The sequence below is a fragment of the Ranitomeya variabilis genome, chromosome 1 (genome assembly GCF_051348905.1).
Source record: "Ranitomeya variabilis isolate aRanVar5 chromosome 1, aRanVar5.hap1, whole genome shotgun sequence".
Taxonomy (NCBI): Eukaryota; Metazoa; Chordata; class Amphibia; order Anura; family Dendrobatidae; genus Ranitomeya; species Ranitomeya variabilis.
In genome coordinates, this window is record NC_135232.1 from 912,563,746 (window position 1) to 912,579,488 (window position 15,743).

The window sequence follows — 15,743 nt, forward strand, 5'->3', positions numbered from 1 at the left end:
CCTACAACCGACACCCACTGTGGAGTTGTAGCAAAAGATTGCCGCAGGGAAGACATTTCCAGAAACTCTGGATGCTCTGTCGATGACAGTTCTGCGGTGTGCATGTGTTCAAGCTGTGCGCAACGCGTTTTGAATCTGCATAACCACACCCTCCATCCTCGTGAAGGTTACGTGTGACAAAGCAAGCTCCATTTCCAGCTCCCTGTTCCAAAAATCCATTTAATATATGGTCCCCAAATAGGGGACGTATCAGATATTAAACTAATAAGAACAGACACTACGCTTGATCTTGAGCCATTTGGCCGAGAAGAGATGATCAGAAATGTTTTGCCACTTGGGCCGCACCAAGGCCTACAACCGACACCCACTGTGGAGACGTAGCAAAAGATTGCCGCAGGGAAGACATTTCCAGAAACTCTGGATGCTCTGTCGATGACAGTTCTACGGTGTGCATGTGTTCAAGCTGTGCGCAACGCATTTTGAATCTGCATAACCACACCCTCCATCCCCGTAAAGGTTCTGTGTGACAAAGCAAGCTCCATTTCCAGCTCCCTGTTCCAAAAATCCATTTAATATATGGTCCCCGAATAGGGGACGTATCAGATATTAAACTAATAAGAACAGACACTACGCTTGATCTTGAGCCATTTGGCCGAGAAGAGATGATCAGAAATGGTTTGCCACTTGGGCCGCACCAAGGCCTACAACCGACACCAACTGTGGAGACGTAGCAAAAGATTGCCGCAGGGAAGACATTTCCAGAAACTCTGGATGCTCTATCGATGACAGTTCTGCGGTGTGCATGTGTTCAAGCTGTGCGCAACGCGTTTTGAATCTGCATAACCACACCCTCCATCCCCGTGAAGGTTCCGCGTGACAAAGCAAGCTCCATTTCCAGCTCCCTGTTCCAAAAATCCAGTTAATATATGGTCCCCAAATAGGGGACGTATCAGATATTAAACTAATAAGAACAGACACTACATTTGATCTTGAGCCATTTGGCCGAGAAGAGATGATCAGAAATGGTTTGCCACTTGGGCCGCACCAAGGCCTACATCCGACACCCACTGTGGAGACGTAGCAAAAGATTGCCGCAGGGAAGACATTTCCAGAAACTCTGGATGCTCTGTCGATGACAGTTCTGCGGTGTGCATGTGTTCAAGCTGTGCGCAACGCATTTTGAATCTGCATAACCACACCCTCCATCCCCATGAAGGTTCCGTGTGACAAAGCAAGCTCCATTTCCAGCTCCCTGTTCCAAAAATCCATTTAATATATGGTCCCCAAATAGGGGACGTATCAGATATTAAACTAATAAGAACAGACACTACGCTTGATCTTGAGCCATTTGGCCGAGAAGAGATGATCAGAAATGGTTTGCCACTTGGGCCGCACCAAGGCCTACAACCGACACCCACTGTGGAGATGTAGCAAAAGATTGCCGCAGGGAAGACATTTCCAGAAACTCTGGATGCTCTGTCGATGACAGTTCTGCGGTGTGCATGTGTTCAAGCTGTGCGCAACGCGTTTTGAATCTGCATAACCACACCCTCCATCCCCGTGAAGGTTCCGTGTGACAAAGCAAGCTCCATTTCCAGCTCCCTGTTCCAAAAATCAATTTAATATATGGTCCCCAAATAGGGGACGTATCAGCTATTAAACTAATAAGAACAGACACTACGCTTGATCTTGAGCCATTTGGCCGAGAAGAGATGATCAGAAATGGTTTGCCACTTGGGCCGCACCAAGGCCTACAACCGACACCCACTGTGGAGACGTAGCAAAAGATTGCCGCAGGGAAGACATTTCCAGAAACTCTGGATGCTCTGTCGATGACAGTTCTGCGGTGTGCATGTGTTCAAGCTGTGCGCAACGCGTTTTGAATCTGCATAACCACACCCTCCATCCCCGTGAAGGTTCCGTGTGACAAAGCAAGCTCCATTTCCAGCTCCCTGTTCCAAAAATCCATTTAATATATGGTCCCCAAATAGGGGACGTATCAGATATTAAACTAATAAGAACAGACACTACGCTTGATCTTGAGCCAATTGGCCGAGAAGAGATGATCAGAAATGGTTTGCCACTTGGGCCGCACCAAGGCCTACAACCGACACCCACTGTGGAGACATAGCAAAAGATTGCCGCATGGAAGACATTTCCAGAAACTCTGGATGCTCTGTCGATGACTGTTCTGTGGTGTGCATGTGTTCAAGCTGTGCGCAACGCGTTTTGAATCTGCATAACCACACCCTCCATCCCCGTGAAGGTTCCGTGTGACAAAGCAAGCTCCATTTCCAGCTCCCTGTTCCAAAAAATCCATTTAATATATGGTCCCCAAATAGGGGACGTATCAGATATTAAACTAATAAGAACAGACACTACGCTTGATCTTGAGCCATTTGGCCGATAAGAGATGATCAGAAATGGTTTGCCACTTGGGCCGCACCAAGGCCTACAACCGACACCCACTGTGGAGATGTAGCAAAAGATTGCCGCAGGGAAGACTTTTCCAGAAACTCTGGATGCTCTATCGATGACAGTTCTGCGGTGTGCATGTGTTCAAGCTGTGCGCAACGCGTTTTGAATCTGCATAACCACACCCTCCATCCCCGTGAAGGTTCCGTGTGACAAAGCAAGCTCCATTTCCAGCTCCCTGTTCCAAAAATCCATTTAATATATGGTCCCCAAATAGGGGACGTATCAGATATTAAACTAATAAGAACAGACACTACGCTTGATCTTGAGCCATTTGGCCGAGAAGAGATTATCAGAAATGGTTTGCCACTTGGGCCGCACCAAGGCCTACAACCGACACCCACTGTGGAGACGTAGCAAAAGATTGCCACAGGGAAGACATTTCCAGAAACTCTGGATGCTCTGTTGATGACAGTTCTGCGGTGTGCATGTGTTCAAGCTGTGCGCAACGCGTTTTGAATCTGCCTAACCACACCCTCCATCCCCGTGAAGGTTCCGTGTGACAAAGCAAGCTCCATTTCCAGCCTCCTGTTCCAAAAATCCATTTAATATATGGTCCCCAAATAGGGGACGTATCAGATATTAAACTAATAAGAATAGACACTACGCTTGATCTTGAGCCATTTGGCCGAGAAAAGATGATCAGAAATGGTTTGCCACTTGGGCCGCACCAAGGCCTACAACTGACACCCACTGTGGAGACGTAGCAAAAGATTGCCGCATGGAATACATTTCTAGAAACTCTGGATGCTCTGTCGATGACAGTTCTGCGGTGTGCATGAGTTAAAGCTGTGCGCAACGCGTTTTGAATCTGCATAATCACACCCTCCATCCCCGTGAAGGTTCCGTGCGACAAAGCAAGCTCCATTTCCAGCTCCCTGTTCCAAAAATCCATTTAATATATGGTCCCCAAATAGGGGACGTATCAGATATTAAACTAATAAGAACAGACACTATGCTTGATCTTGAGCCATTTGGCCGAGAAGAGATGATCAGAAATGGTTTGCCACTTGGGCCGCACCAAGGCCTACAACCGACACCCACTGTGGAGACGTAGCAAAAGATTGCCGCATGGAAGACATTTCCAGAAATTCTAGATGCTCTGTCGATGACAGTTCTGCGGTGTGCATGTGTTCAAGCTGTGCGCAACGCGTTTTGAATCTGCATAACCACACCCTCCATCCCCATGAAGGTTCCGTGTGACAAAGCAAGCTCCATTTCCAGCTCCCTGTTCCAAAAATCCATTTAATATATGGTCCCCAAATAGGGGACGTATCAGATATTAAACTAATAAGAACAGACACTACGCTTGATCTTGAGCCATTTGGCCGATAAGAGATGATCAGAAATGGTTTGCCACTTGGGCCGCACCAAGGCCTACAACCGACACCCACTGTGGAGACCTAGCAAAAGATTGCCGCAGGGAAGACATTTCCAGAAACTCTGGATGCTCTGTCGATGACAGTTCTGCGGTGTGCATGTGTTCAAGCTGTGCGCAACGCGTTTTGAATCTGCATAACCACACCCTCCATCCCCGTGAAGGTTCCGTGTGACAAAGCAAGCTCCATTTCCAGCTCCCTGTTCCAAAAATCCATTTAATATATGGTCCCCAAATAGGGGACGTATCAGATATTAAACTAATAAGAACAGACACTACACTTGATCTTGAGCCATTTGGCCGAGAAGAGATGATCAGAAATGGTTTGCCACTTGGGCCGCACCAAGGCCTACAACCGACACCCACTGTGGAGACGTAGCAAAAGATTGCCGCAGGGAAGACATTTCCAGAAACTCTGGATGCTCTGTCGATGACAGTTCTGCGGTGTGCATGTGTTCAAGCTGTGCGCAACGCGTTTTGAATCTGCATAACCACACCTTCCATCCCCGTGAAGGTTCCGTGTGACAAAGCAAGCTCCATTTCCAGCTCCCTGTTCCAAAAATCCATTTAATATATGGTCCCCAAATAGGGGACGTATCAGATATTAAACTAATAAGAACAGACACTACGCTTGATCTTGAGCCATTTGGCCGAGAAGAGATGATCAGAAATGGTTTGCCACTTGGGCCGCACCAAGGCCTACAACCGACACCCACTGTGGAGTTGTAGCAAAAGATTGCCGCAGGGAAGACATTTCCAGAAACTCTGGATGCTCTGTCGATGACAGTTCTGCGGTGTGCATGTGTTCAAGCTGTGCGCAACGCGTTTTGAATCTGCATAACCACACCCTCCATCCTCGTGAAGGTTACGTGTGACAAAGCAAGCTCCATTTCCAGCTCCCTGTTCCAAAAATCCATTTAATATATGGTCCCCAAATAGGGGACGTATCAGATATTAAACTAATAAGAACAGACACTACGCTTGATCTTGAGCCATTTGGCCGAGAAGAGATGATCAGAAATGGTTTGCCACTTGGGCCGCACCAAGGCCTACAACCGACACCCACTGTGGAGACGTAGCAAAAGATTGCCGCAGGGAAGACATTTCCAGAAACTCTGGATGCTCTGTCGATGACAGTTCTACGGTGTGCATGTGTTCAAGCTGTGCGCAACGCATTTTGAATCTGCATAACCACACCCTCCATCCCCGTAAAGGTTCTGTGTGACAAAGCAAGCTCCATTTCCAGCTCCCTGTTCCAAAAATCCATTTAATATATGGTCCCCGAATAGGGGACGTATCAGATATTAAACTAATAAGAACAGACACTACGCTTGATCTTGAGCCATTTGGCCGAGAAGAGATGATCAGAAGTGGTTTGCCACTTGGGCCGCACCAAGGCCTACAACCGACACCAACTGTGGAGACGTAGCAAAAGATTGCCGCAGGGAAGACATTTCCAGAAACTCTGGATGCTCTATCGATGACAGTTCTGCGGTGTGCATGTGTTCAAGCTGTGCGCAACGCGTTTTGAATCTGCATAACCACACCCTCCATCCCCGTGAAGGTTCCGCGTGACAAAGCAAGCTCCATTTCCAGCTCCCTGTTCCAAAAATCCAGTTAATATATGGTCCCCAAATAGGGGACGTATCAGATATTAAACTAATAAGAACAGACACTACATTTGATCTTGAGCCATTTGGCCGAGAAGAGATGATCAGAAATGGTTTGCCACTTGGGCCGCACCAAGGCCTACATCCGACACCCACTGTGGAGACGTAGCAAAAGATTGCCGCAGGGAAGACATTTCCAGAAACTCTGGATGCTCTGTCGATGACAGTTCTGCGGTGTGCATGTGTTCAAGCTGTGCGCAACGCATTTTGAATCTGCATAACCACACCCTCCATCCCCATGAAGGTTCCGTGTGACAAAGCAAGCTCCATTTCCAGCTCCCTGTTCCAAAAATCCATTTAATATATGGTCCCCAAATAGGGGACGTATCAGATATTAAACTAATAAGAACAGACACTACGCTTGATCTTGAGCCATTTGGCCGAGAAGAGATGATCAGAAATGGTTTGCCACTTGGGCCGCACCAAGGCCTACAACCGACACCCACTGTGGAGACGTAGCAAAAGATTGCCGCAGGGAAGATATTTCCAGAAATTCTGGATGATCTGTCGATGACAGTTCTGCGGTGTGCATGTGTTCAAGCTGTGCGCAACGCGTTTTGAATCTGCATAACCACACCCTCCATCCCCGTGAAGGTTCCGTGTGACAAAGCAAGCTCCATTTCCAGCTCCCTGTTCCAAAAATCCATTTAATATATGGTCCCCAAATAGGGGATGTATCAGATATTAAACTAATAAGAACAGACACTACGCTTGATCTTGAGCCATTTGGCCGAGAAGAGATGATCAGAAATGGTTTGCCACTTGGGCCGCACCAAGGCCTACAACCGACACCCACTGTGGAGATGTAGCAAAAGATTGCCGCAGGGAAGACATTTCCAGAAACTCTGGATGATCTGTCGATGACAGTTCTGCGGTGTGCATGTGTTCAAGCTGTGCGCAACGCGTTTTGAATCTGCATAACCACACCCTCCATCCCCGTGAAGGTTCCGTGTGACAAAGCAAGCTCCATTTCCAGCTCCCTGTTCCAAAAATCCATTTAATATATGGTCCCCAAATAGGGGACGTATCAGATATTAAACTAATAAGAACAGACACTACGCTTGATCTTGAGCCATTTGGCCGATAAGAGATGATCAGAAATGGTTTGCCACTTGGGCCGCACCAAGGCCTACAACCGACACCCACTGTGGAGAAGTAGCAAAAGATTGCCGCAGGGAAGACATTTCCAGAAACTCTGGATGATCTGTCGATGACAGTTCTGCGGTGTGCATGTGTTCAAGCTGTGCGCAACGCGTTTTGAATCTGCATAACCACACCCTCCATCCCCGTGAAGGTTCCGTGTGACAAAGCAAGCTCCATTTCCAGCTCCCTGTTCCAAAAATCCATTTAATATAGGGTCCCCAAATAGGGGACGTATCAGATATTAAACTAATAAGAACAGACACTACGCTTGATCTTGAGCCATTTGGCCGAGAAGAGATGATCAGAAATGGTTTGCAACTTGGGCCGCACCAAGGCCTACAACCGACACCCACTGTGGAGACGTAACAAAAGATTGCCGCATGGAAGACATTTCCAGAAACTCTGGATGCTCTGTCGATGACAGTTCTGCGGTGTGCATGAGTTCAAGCTGTGCGCAACGCGTTTTGAATCTGCATAACCACACCCTCCATCCCCGTGAAGGTTCCGTGCGACAAAGCAAGCTCCATTTCCAGCTCCCTGTTCCAAAAATCCATTTAATATATGGTCCCCAAATAGGGGACGTATCAGATATTAAACTAATAAGAACAGACACTACGCTTGATCTTGAGCCAATTGGCCGAGAAGAGATGATCAGAAATGGTTTGCCACTTGGGCCGCACCAAGGCCTACAACCGACACCCACTGTGGAGACATAGCAAAAGATTGCCGCATGGAAGACATTTCCAGAAACTCTGGATGCTCTGTCGATGACTGTTCTGTGGTGTGCATGTGTTCAAGCTGTGCGCAACGCGTTTTGAATCTGCATAACCACACCCTCCATCCCCGTGAAGGTTCCGTGTGACAAAGCAAGCTCCATTTCCAGCTCCCTGTTCCAAAAATCCATTTAATATATGGTCCCCAAATAGGGGACGTATCAGATATTAAACTAATAAGAACAGACACTACGCTTGATCTTGAGCCATTTGGCCGATAAGAGATGATCAGAAATGGTTTGCCACTTGGGCCGCACCAAGGCCTACAACCGACACCCACTGTGGAGATGTAGCAAAAGATTGCCGCAGGGAAGACTTTTCCAGAAACTCTGGATGCTCTATCGATGACAGTTCTGCGGTGTGCATGTGTTCAAGCTGTGCGCAACGCGTTTTGAATCTGCATAACCACACCCTCCATCCCCGTGAAGGTTCCGTGTGACAAAGCAAGCTCCATTTCCAGCTCCCTGTTCCAAAAATCCATTTAATATATGGTCCCCAAATAGGGGACGTATCAGATATTAAACTAATAAGAACAGACACTACGCTTGATCTTGAGCCATTTGGCCGAGAAGAGATGATCAGAAATGGTTTGCCACTTGGGCCGCACCAAGGCCTACAACCGACACCCACTGTGGAGACGTAGCAAAAGATTGCCACAGGGAAGACATTTCCAGAAACTCTGGATGCTCTGTTGATGACAGTTCTGCGGTGTGCATGTGTTCAAGCTGTGCGCAACGCGTTTTGAATCTGCCTAACCACACCCTCCATCCCCGTGAAGGTTCCGTGTGACAAAGCAAGCTCCATTTCCAGCCTCCTGTTCCAAAAATCCATTTAATATATGGTCCCCAAATAGGGGACGTATCAGATATTAAACTAATAAGAACAGACACTACGCTTGATCTTGAGCCATTTGGCCGAGAAAAGATGATCAGAAATGGTTTGCCACTTGGGCCGCACCAAGGCCTACAACTGACACCCACTGTGGAGACGTAGCAAAAGATTGCCGCATGGAATACATTTCTAGAAACTCTGGATGCTCTGTCGATGACAGTTCTGCGGTGTGCATGAGTTAAAGCTGTGCGCAACGCGTTTTGAATCTGCATAATCACACCCTCCATCCCCGTGAAGGTTCCGTGCGACAAAGCAAGCTCCATTTCCAGCTCCCTGTTCCAAAAATCCATTTAATATATGGTCCCCAAATAGGGGACGTATCAGATATTAAACTAATAAGAACAGACACTATGCTTGATCTTGAGCCATTTGGCCGAGAAGAGATGATCAGAAATGGTTTGCCACTTGGGCCGCACCAAGGCCTACAACCGACACCCACTGTGGAGACGTAGCAAAAGATTGCCGCATGGAAGACATTTCCAGAAATTCTAGATGCTCTGTCGATGACAGTTCTGCGGTGTGCATGTGTTCAAGCTGTGCGCAACGCGTTTTGAATCTGCATAACCACACCCTCCATCCCCGTGAAGGTTCCGTGTGACAAAGCAAGCTCCATTTCCAGCTCCCTGTTCCAAAAATCCATTTAATATATGGTCCCCAAATAGGGGACGTATCAGAAATTAAACTAATAAGAACAGACACTACGCTTGATCTTGAGCCATTTGGCCGATAAGAGATGATCAGAAATGTTTTGCCACTTGGGCCGCACCAAGGCCTACAACCGACACCCACTGTGGAGATGTAGCAAAAGATTGCCGCAGGGAAGACTTTTCCAGAAACTCTGGATGCTCTATCGATGACAGTTCTGCGGTGTGCATGTGTTCAAGCTGTGCGCAACGCGTTTTGAATCTGCATAACCACACCCTCCATCCCCGTGAAGGTTCCGTGTGACAAAGCAAGCTCCATTTCCAGCTCCCTGTTCCAAAAATCCATTTAATATATGGTCCCCAAATAGGGGACGTATCAGAAATTAAACTAATAAGAACAGACACTACGCTTGATCTTGAGCCATTTGGCCGATAAGAGATGATCAGAAATGGTTTGCCACTTGGGCCGCACCAAGGCCTACAACCGACACCCACTGTGGAGATGTAGCAAAAGATTGCCGCAGGGAAGACTTTTCCAGAAACTCTGGATGCTCTATCGATGACAGTTCTGCGGTGTGCATGTGTTCAAGCTGTGCGCAACGCGTTTTGAATCTGCATAACCACACCCTCCATCCCCGTGAAGGTTCCGTGTGACAAAGCAAGCTCCATTTCCAGCTCCCTGTTCCAAAAATCCATTTAATATATGGTCCCCAAATAGGGGACGTATCAGATATTAAACTAATAAGAACAGACACTACGCTTGATCTTGAGCCATTTGGCCGAGAAGAGATGATCAGAAATGGTTTGCCACTTGGGCCGCACCAAGGCCTACAACCGACACCCACTGTGGAGACGTAGCAAAAGATTGCCACAGGGAAGACATTTCCAGAAACTCTGGATGCTCTGTTGATGACAGTTCTGCGGTGTGCATGTGTTCAAGCTGTGCGCAACGCGTTTTGAATCTGCCTAACCACACCCTCCATCCCCGTGAAGGTTCCGTGTGACAAAGCAAGCTCCATTTCCAGCCTCCTGTTCCAAAAATCCATTTAATATATGGTCCCCAAATAGGGGACGTATCAGATATTAAACTAATAAGAACAGACACTACGCTTGATCTTGAGCCATTTGGCCGAGAAAAGATGATCAGAAATGGTTTGCCACTTGGGCCGCACCAAGGCCTACAACTGACACCCACTGTGGAGACGTAGCAAAAGATTGCCGCATGGAATACATTTCTAGAAACTCTGGATGCTCTGTCGATGACAGTTCTGCGGTGTGCATGAGTTAAAGCTGTGCGCAACGCGTTTTGAATCTGCATAATCACACCCTCCATCCCCGTGAAGGTTCCGTGCGACAAAGCAAGCTCCATTTCCAGCTCCCTGTTCCAAAAATCCATTTAATATATGGTCCCCAAATAGGGGACGTATCAGATATTAAACTAATAAGAACAGACACTATGCTTGATCTTGAGCCATTTGGCCGAGAAGAGATGATCAGAAATGGTTTGCCACTTGGGCCGCACCAAGGCCTACAACCGACACCCACTGTGGAGACGTAGCAAAAGATTGCCGCATGGAAGACATTTCCAGAAATTCTAGATGCTCTGTCGATGACAGTTCTGCGGTGTGCATGTGTTCAAGCTGTGCGCAACGCGTTTTGAATCTGCATAACCACACCCTCCATCCCCATGAAGGTTCCGTGTGACAAAGCAAGCTCCATTTCCAGCTCCCTGTTCCAAAAATCCATTTAATATATGGTCCCCAAATAGGGGACGTATCAGATATTAAACTAATAAGAACAGACACTACGCTTGATCTTGAGCCATTTGGCCGATAAGAGATGATCAGAAATGGTTTGCCACTTGGGCCGCACCAAGGCCTACAACCGACACCCACTGTGGAGACCTAGCAAAAGATTGCCGCAGGGAAGACATTTCCAGAAACTCTGGATGCTCTGTCGATGACAGTTCTGCGGTGTGCATGTGTTCAAGCTGTGCGCAACGCGTTTTGAATCTGCATAACCACACCCTCCATCCCCGTGAAGGTTCCGTGTGACAAAGCAAGCTCCATTTCCAGCTGCCTGTTCCAAAAATCCATTTAATATATGGTCCCCAAATAGGGGACGTATCAGATATTAAACTAATAAGAACAGACACTACACTTGATCTTGAGCCATTTGGCCGAGAAGAGATGATCAGAAATGGTTTGCCACTTGGGCCGCACCAAGGCCTACAACCGACACCCACTGTGGAGACGTAGCAAAAGATTGCCGCAGGGAAGACATTTCCAGAAACTCTGGATGCTCTGTCGATGACAGTTCTGCGGTGTGCATGTGTTCAAGCTGTGCGCAACGCGTTTTGAATCTGCATAACCACACCTTCCATCCCCGTGAAGGTTCCGTGTGACAAAGCAAGCTCCATTTCCAGCTCCCTGTTCCAAAAATCCATTTAATATATGGTCCCCAAATAGGGGACGTATCAGATATTAAACTAATAAGAACAGACACTACGCTTGATCTTGAGCCAATTGGCCGAGAAGAGATGATCAGAAATGGTTTGCCACTTGGGCCGCACCAAGGCCTACAACCGACACCCACTGTGGAGACATAGCAAAAGATTGCCGCATGGAAGACATTTCCAGAAACTCTGGATGCTCTGTCGATGACTGTTCTGTGGTGTGCATGTGTTCAAGCTGTGCGCAACGCGTTTTGAATCTGCATAACCACACCCTCCATCCCCGTGAAGGTTCCGTGTGACAAAGCAAGCTCCATTTCCAGCTCCCTGTTCCAAAAATCCATTTAATATATGGTCCCCAAATAGGGGACGTATCAGATATTAAACTAATAAGAACAGACACTACGCTTGATCTTGAGCCATTTGGCCGAGAAGAGATGATCAGAAATGGTTTGCCATTGGGCCGCACCAAGGCCTACAACCGACACCCACTGTGGAGACGTAGCAAAAGATTGCCGCAGGGAAGACATTTCCAGAAACTCTGGATGCTCTGTCGATGACAGTTCTGCGGTGTGCATGTGTTCAAGCTGTGCGCAACGCGTTTTGAATCTGCATAACCACACCCTCCATCCCCGTGAAGGTTCCGTGTGACAAAGCAAGCTCCATTTCCAGCTCCCTGTTCCAAAAATCAATTTAATATATGGTCCCCAAATAGGGGACGTATCAGATATTAAACTAATAAGAACAGACACTACGCTTGATCTTGAGCCATTTGGCCGAGAAGAGATGATCAGAAATGTTTTACCACTTGGGCCGCACCAAGGCCTACAACCGACACCCACTGTGGAGACGTAGCAAAAGATTGCCGCAGGGAAGACATTTCCAGAAACTCTGGATGCTCTGTCGATGACAGTTCTGCGGTGTGCATGTGTTCAAGCTGTGCGCAACGCGTTTTGAATCTGCATAACCACACCCTCCATCCCAGTGAAGATTCCGTGTGACAAAGCAAGCTCCATTTCCAGCTCCCTGTTCCAAAAATCCATTTAATATATGGTCCCCAAATAGGGGACGTATCAGATATTAAACTAATAAGAACAGACACTACGCTTGATCTTGAGCCATTTGGCCGAGAAGAGATGATCAGAAATGGTTTGCCACTTGGGCCGCACCAAGGCCTACAACCGACACCCACTGTGGAGACGTAGCAAAAGATTGCCGCAGGGAAGACATTTCCAGAAACTCTGGATGCTCTGTCGATGACAGTTCTACGGTGTGCATGTGTTCAAGCTGTGCGCAACGCATTTTGAATCTGCATAACCACACCCTCCATCCCCGTAAAGGTTCTGTGTGACAAAGCAAGCTCCATTTCCAGCTCCCTGTTCCAAAAATCCATTTAATATATGGTCCCCGAATAAGGGACGTATCAGATATTAAACTAATAAGAACAGACACTACGCTTGATCTTGAGCCATTTGGCCGAGAAGAGATGATCAGAAATGGTTTGCCACTTGGGCCGCACCAAGGCCTACAACCGACACCCACTGTGGAGACGTAGCAAAAGATTGCCGCAGGGAAGACATTTCCAGAAACTCTGGATGCTCTGTCGATGACAGTTCTACGGTGTGCATGTGTTCAAGCTGTGCGCAACGCATTTTGAATCTGCATAACCACACCCTCCATCCCCGTAAAGGTTCTGTGTGACAAAGCAAGCTCCATTTCCAGCTCCCTGTTCCAAAAATCCATTTAATATATGGTCCCCGAATAGGGGACGTATCAGATATTAAACTAATAAGAACAGACACTACGCTTGATCTTGAGCCATTTGGCCGAGAAGAGATGATCAGAAATGGTTTGCCACTTGGGCCGCACCAAGGCCTACAACCGACACCAACTGTGGAGACGTAGCAAAAGATTGCCGCAGGGAAGACATTTCCAGAAACTCTGGATGCTCTATCGATGACAGTTCTGCGGTGTGCATGTGTTCAAGCTGTGCGCAACGCGTTTTGAATCTGCATAACCACACCCTCCATCCCCGTGAAGGTTCCGCGTGACAAAGCAAGCTCCATTTCCAGCTCCCTGTTCCAAAAATCCAGTTAATATATGGTCCCCAAATAGGGGACGTATCAGATATTAAACTAATAAGAACAGACACTACATTTGATCTTGAGCCATTTGGCCGAGAAGAGATGATCAGAAATGGTTTGCCACTTGGGCCGCACCAAGGCCTACATCCGACACCCACTGTGGAGACGTAGCAAAAGATTGCCGCAGGGAAGACATTTCCAGAAACTCTGGATGCTCTGTCGATGACAGTTCTGCGGTGTGCATGTGTTCAAGCTGTGCGCAACGCATTTTGAATCTGCATAACCACACCCTCCATCCCCATGAAGGTTCCGTGTGACAAAGCAAGCTCCATTTCCAGCTCCCTGTTCCAAAAATCCATTTAATATATGGTCCCCAAATAGGGGACGTATCAGATATTAAACTAATAAGAACAGACACTACGCTTGATCTTGAGCCATTTGGCCGAGAAGAGATGATCAGAAATGGTTTGCCACTTGGGCCGCACCAAGGCCTACAACCGACACCCACTGTGGAGATGTAGCAAAAGATTGCCGCAGGGAAGACATTTCCAGAAACTCTGGATGCTCTGTCGATGACAGTTCTGCGGTGTGCATGTGTTCAAGCTGTGCGCAACGCGTTTTGAATCTGCATAACCACACCCTCCATCCCCGTGAAGGTTCCGTGTGACAAAGCAAGCTCCATTTCCAGCTCCCTGTTCCAAAAATCCATTTAATATATGGTCCCCAAATAGGGGACGTATCAGCTATTAAACTAATAAGAACAGACACTACGCTTGATCTTGAGCCATTTGGCCGAGAAGAGATGATCAGAAATGGTTTGCCACTTGGGCCGCACCAAGGCCTACAACCGACACCCACTGTGGAGACGTAGCAAAAGATTGCCGCAGGGAAGACATTTCCAGAAACTCTGGATGCTCTGTCGATGACAGTTCTGCGGTGTGCATGTGTTCAAGCTGTGCGCAACGCGTTTTGAATCTGCATAACCACACCCTCCATCCCCATGAAGGTTCCGTGTGACAAAGCAAGCTCCATTTCCAGCTCCCTGTTCCAAAAATCCATTTAATATATGGTCCCCAAATAGGGGACGTATCAGATATTAAACTAATAAGAACAGACACTACGCTTGATCTTGAGCCATTTGGCCGAGAAGAGATGATCAGAAATGGTTTGCAACTTGGGCCGCACCAAGGCCTACAACCGACACCCACTGTGGAGACGTAACAAAAGATTGCCGCATGGAAGACATTTCCAGAAACTCTGGATGCTCTGTCGATGACAGTTCTGCGGTGTGCATGAGTTCAAGCTGTGCGCAACGCGTTTTGAATCTGCATAACCACACCCTCCATCCCCGTGAAGGTTCTGTGCGACAAAGCAAGCTCCATTTCCAGCTCCCTGTTCCAAAAATCCATTTAATATATGGTCCCCAAATAGGGGACGTATCAGAAATTAAACTAATAAGAACAGACACTACGCTTGATCTTGAGCCATTTGGCCGATAAGAGATGATCAGAAATGGTTTGCCACTTGGGCCGCACCAAGGCCTACAACCGACACCCACTGTGGAGATGTAGCAAAAGATTGCCGCAGGGAAGACTTTTCCAGAAACTCTGGATGCTCTATCGATGACAGTTCTGCGGTGTGCATGTGTTCAAGCTGTGCGCAACGCGTTTTGAATCTGCATAACCACACCCTCCATCCCCGTGAAGGTTCCGTGTGACAAAGCAAGCTCCATTTCCAGCTCCCTGTTCCAAAAATCCATTTAATATATGGTCCCCAAATAGGGGACGTATCAGATATTAAACTAATAAGAACAGACACTACGCTTGATCTTGAGCCATTTGGCCGAGAAGAGATGATCAGAAATGGTTTGCCACTTGGGCCGCACCAAGGCCTACAACCGACACCCACTGTGGAGACGTAGCAAAAGATTGCCACAGGGAAGACATTTCCAGAAACTCTGGATGCTCTGTTGATGACAGTTCTGCGGTGTGCATGTGTTCAAGCTGTGCGCAACGCGTTTTGAATCTGCCTAACCACACCCTCCATCCCCGTGAAGGTTCCGTGTGACAAAGCAAGCTCCATTTCCAGCCTCCTGTTCCAAAAATCCATTTAATATATGGTCCCCAAATAGGGGACGTATCAGATATTAAACTAATAAGAACAGACACTACGCTTGATCTTGAGCCATTTGGCCGAGAAAAGATGATCAGAAATGGTTTGCCACTTGGGCCGC

General features: G+C 47.5%; 4 non-coding genes and 41 pseudogenes across 4 annotated transcripts; all 45 read right to left on the bottom strand.

Annotated features, from left to right (window-relative positions):
* Positions 1-132: 132 nt before the first annotated feature.
* Positions 133-314, bottom strand: LOC143794305 (U2 spliceosomal RNA). Its single transcript, XR_013220409.1, has one exon. It is a non-coding gene; the product is annotated as a U2 spliceosomal RNA (small nuclear RNA).
* Positions 315-512: 198 nt separating this feature from the next.
* Positions 513-664, bottom strand: LOC143795732 (U2 spliceosomal RNA; annotated as a pseudogene).
* Positions 665-840: 176 nt separating this feature from the next.
* Positions 841-1,014, bottom strand: LOC143795898 (U2 spliceosomal RNA; annotated as a pseudogene).
* A 176-nt stretch (positions 1,015-1,190) lies between these two features.
* Positions 1,191-1,364, bottom strand: LOC143794664 (U2 spliceosomal RNA; annotated as a pseudogene).
* A 176-nt stretch (positions 1,365-1,540) lies between these two features.
* LOC143794851 (U2 spliceosomal RNA) lies at positions 1,541-1,714 on the bottom strand (annotated as a pseudogene).
* A 176-nt stretch (positions 1,715-1,890) lies between these two features.
* Positions 1,891-2,064, bottom strand: LOC143794288 (U2 spliceosomal RNA; annotated as a pseudogene).
* Positions 2,065-2,262: 198 nt separating this feature from the next.
* On the bottom strand, positions 2,263-2,415 carry LOC143797306 (U2 spliceosomal RNA; annotated as a pseudogene).
* Positions 2,416-2,591: 176 nt separating this feature from the next.
* On the bottom strand, positions 2,592-2,765 carry LOC143795459 (U2 spliceosomal RNA; annotated as a pseudogene).
* A 198-nt stretch (positions 2,766-2,963) lies between these two features.
* On the bottom strand, positions 2,964-3,115 carry LOC143796816 (U2 spliceosomal RNA; annotated as a pseudogene).
* Positions 3,116-3,291: 176 nt separating this feature from the next.
* LOC143795936 (U2 spliceosomal RNA) lies at positions 3,292-3,465 on the bottom strand (annotated as a pseudogene).
* Positions 3,466-3,641: 176 nt separating this feature from the next.
* LOC143797018 (U2 spliceosomal RNA) lies at positions 3,642-3,815 on the bottom strand (annotated as a pseudogene).
* Positions 3,816-3,991: 176 nt separating this feature from the next.
* On the bottom strand, positions 3,992-4,165 carry LOC143794174 (U2 spliceosomal RNA; annotated as a pseudogene).
* Positions 4,166-4,363: 198 nt separating this feature from the next.
* On the bottom strand, positions 4,364-4,515 carry LOC143795675 (U2 spliceosomal RNA; annotated as a pseudogene).
* A 168-nt stretch (positions 4,516-4,683) lies between these two features.
* Positions 4,684-4,865, bottom strand: LOC143794306 (U2 spliceosomal RNA). Its single transcript, XR_013220410.1, has one exon. It is a non-coding gene; the product is annotated as a U2 spliceosomal RNA (small nuclear RNA).
* A 198-nt stretch (positions 4,866-5,063) lies between these two features.
* LOC143795733 (U2 spliceosomal RNA) lies at positions 5,064-5,215 on the bottom strand (annotated as a pseudogene).
* A 176-nt stretch (positions 5,216-5,391) lies between these two features.
* On the bottom strand, positions 5,392-5,565 carry LOC143795899 (U2 spliceosomal RNA; annotated as a pseudogene).
* Positions 5,566-5,741: 176 nt separating this feature from the next.
* Positions 5,742-5,915, bottom strand: LOC143794665 (U2 spliceosomal RNA; annotated as a pseudogene).
* A 176-nt stretch (positions 5,916-6,091) lies between these two features.
* On the bottom strand, positions 6,092-6,265 carry LOC143796471 (U2 spliceosomal RNA; annotated as a pseudogene).
* A 176-nt stretch (positions 6,266-6,441) lies between these two features.
* On the bottom strand, positions 6,442-6,615 carry LOC143797132 (U2 spliceosomal RNA; annotated as a pseudogene).
* A 176-nt stretch (positions 6,616-6,791) lies between these two features.
* Positions 6,792-6,965, bottom strand: LOC143795886 (U2 spliceosomal RNA; annotated as a pseudogene).
* A 176-nt stretch (positions 6,966-7,141) lies between these two features.
* LOC143794090 (U2 spliceosomal RNA) lies at positions 7,142-7,315 on the bottom strand (annotated as a pseudogene).
* A 176-nt stretch (positions 7,316-7,491) lies between these two features.
* LOC143797134 (U2 spliceosomal RNA) lies at positions 7,492-7,665 on the bottom strand (annotated as a pseudogene).
* Positions 7,666-7,841: 176 nt separating this feature from the next.
* On the bottom strand, positions 7,842-8,015 carry LOC143795460 (U2 spliceosomal RNA; annotated as a pseudogene).
* Positions 8,016-8,213: 198 nt separating this feature from the next.
* Positions 8,214-8,365, bottom strand: LOC143795711 (U2 spliceosomal RNA; annotated as a pseudogene).
* Positions 8,366-8,541: 176 nt separating this feature from the next.
* On the bottom strand, positions 8,542-8,715 carry LOC143795938 (U2 spliceosomal RNA; annotated as a pseudogene).
* A 176-nt stretch (positions 8,716-8,891) lies between these two features.
* LOC143797270 (U2 spliceosomal RNA) lies at positions 8,892-9,065 on the bottom strand (annotated as a pseudogene).
* Positions 9,066-9,241: 176 nt separating this feature from the next.
* Positions 9,242-9,415, bottom strand: LOC143797273 (U2 spliceosomal RNA; annotated as a pseudogene).
* Positions 9,416-9,591: 176 nt separating this feature from the next.
* On the bottom strand, positions 9,592-9,765 carry LOC143795461 (U2 spliceosomal RNA; annotated as a pseudogene).
* A 198-nt stretch (positions 9,766-9,963) lies between these two features.
* LOC143795712 (U2 spliceosomal RNA) lies at positions 9,964-10,115 on the bottom strand (annotated as a pseudogene).
* Positions 10,116-10,291: 176 nt separating this feature from the next.
* Positions 10,292-10,465, bottom strand: LOC143795939 (U2 spliceosomal RNA; annotated as a pseudogene).
* A 176-nt stretch (positions 10,466-10,641) lies between these two features.
* On the bottom strand, positions 10,642-10,815 carry LOC143797019 (U2 spliceosomal RNA; annotated as a pseudogene).
* Positions 10,816-10,979: 164 nt separating this feature from the next.
* On the bottom strand, positions 10,980-11,165 carry LOC143801640 (U2 spliceosomal RNA). Its single transcript, XR_013220932.1, has one exon. It is a non-coding gene; the product is annotated as a U2 spliceosomal RNA (small nuclear RNA).
* A 198-nt stretch (positions 11,166-11,363) lies between these two features.
* LOC143794326 (U2 spliceosomal RNA) lies at positions 11,364-11,515 on the bottom strand (annotated as a pseudogene).
* A 176-nt stretch (positions 11,516-11,691) lies between these two features.
* LOC143795463 (U2 spliceosomal RNA) lies at positions 11,692-11,865 on the bottom strand (annotated as a pseudogene).
* Positions 11,866-12,040: 175 nt separating this feature from the next.
* LOC143794498 (U2 spliceosomal RNA) lies at positions 12,041-12,214 on the bottom strand (annotated as a pseudogene).
* Positions 12,215-12,373: 159 nt separating this feature from the next.
* On the bottom strand, positions 12,374-12,564 carry LOC143794588 (U2 spliceosomal RNA). Its single transcript, XR_013220422.1, has one exon. It is a non-coding gene; the product is annotated as a U2 spliceosomal RNA (small nuclear RNA).
* A 198-nt stretch (positions 12,565-12,762) lies between these two features.
* LOC143796254 (U2 spliceosomal RNA) lies at positions 12,763-12,914 on the bottom strand (annotated as a pseudogene).
* A 198-nt stretch (positions 12,915-13,112) lies between these two features.
* On the bottom strand, positions 13,113-13,264 carry LOC143795734 (U2 spliceosomal RNA; annotated as a pseudogene).
* Positions 13,265-13,440: 176 nt separating this feature from the next.
* LOC143795900 (U2 spliceosomal RNA) lies at positions 13,441-13,614 on the bottom strand (annotated as a pseudogene).
* A 176-nt stretch (positions 13,615-13,790) lies between these two features.
* On the bottom strand, positions 13,791-13,964 carry LOC143794667 (U2 spliceosomal RNA; annotated as a pseudogene).
* A 176-nt stretch (positions 13,965-14,140) lies between these two features.
* LOC143795786 (U2 spliceosomal RNA) lies at positions 14,141-14,314 on the bottom strand (annotated as a pseudogene).
* A 176-nt stretch (positions 14,315-14,490) lies between these two features.
* Positions 14,491-14,664, bottom strand: LOC143794683 (U2 spliceosomal RNA; annotated as a pseudogene).
* A 176-nt stretch (positions 14,665-14,840) lies between these two features.
* On the bottom strand, positions 14,841-15,014 carry LOC143797149 (U2 spliceosomal RNA; annotated as a pseudogene).
* A 176-nt stretch (positions 15,015-15,190) lies between these two features.
* Positions 15,191-15,364, bottom strand: LOC143795464 (U2 spliceosomal RNA; annotated as a pseudogene).
* Positions 15,365-15,562: 198 nt separating this feature from the next.
* Positions 15,563-15,714, bottom strand: LOC143795713 (U2 spliceosomal RNA; annotated as a pseudogene).
* Between the last annotated feature and the right edge of the window lie 29 nt (positions 15,715-15,743).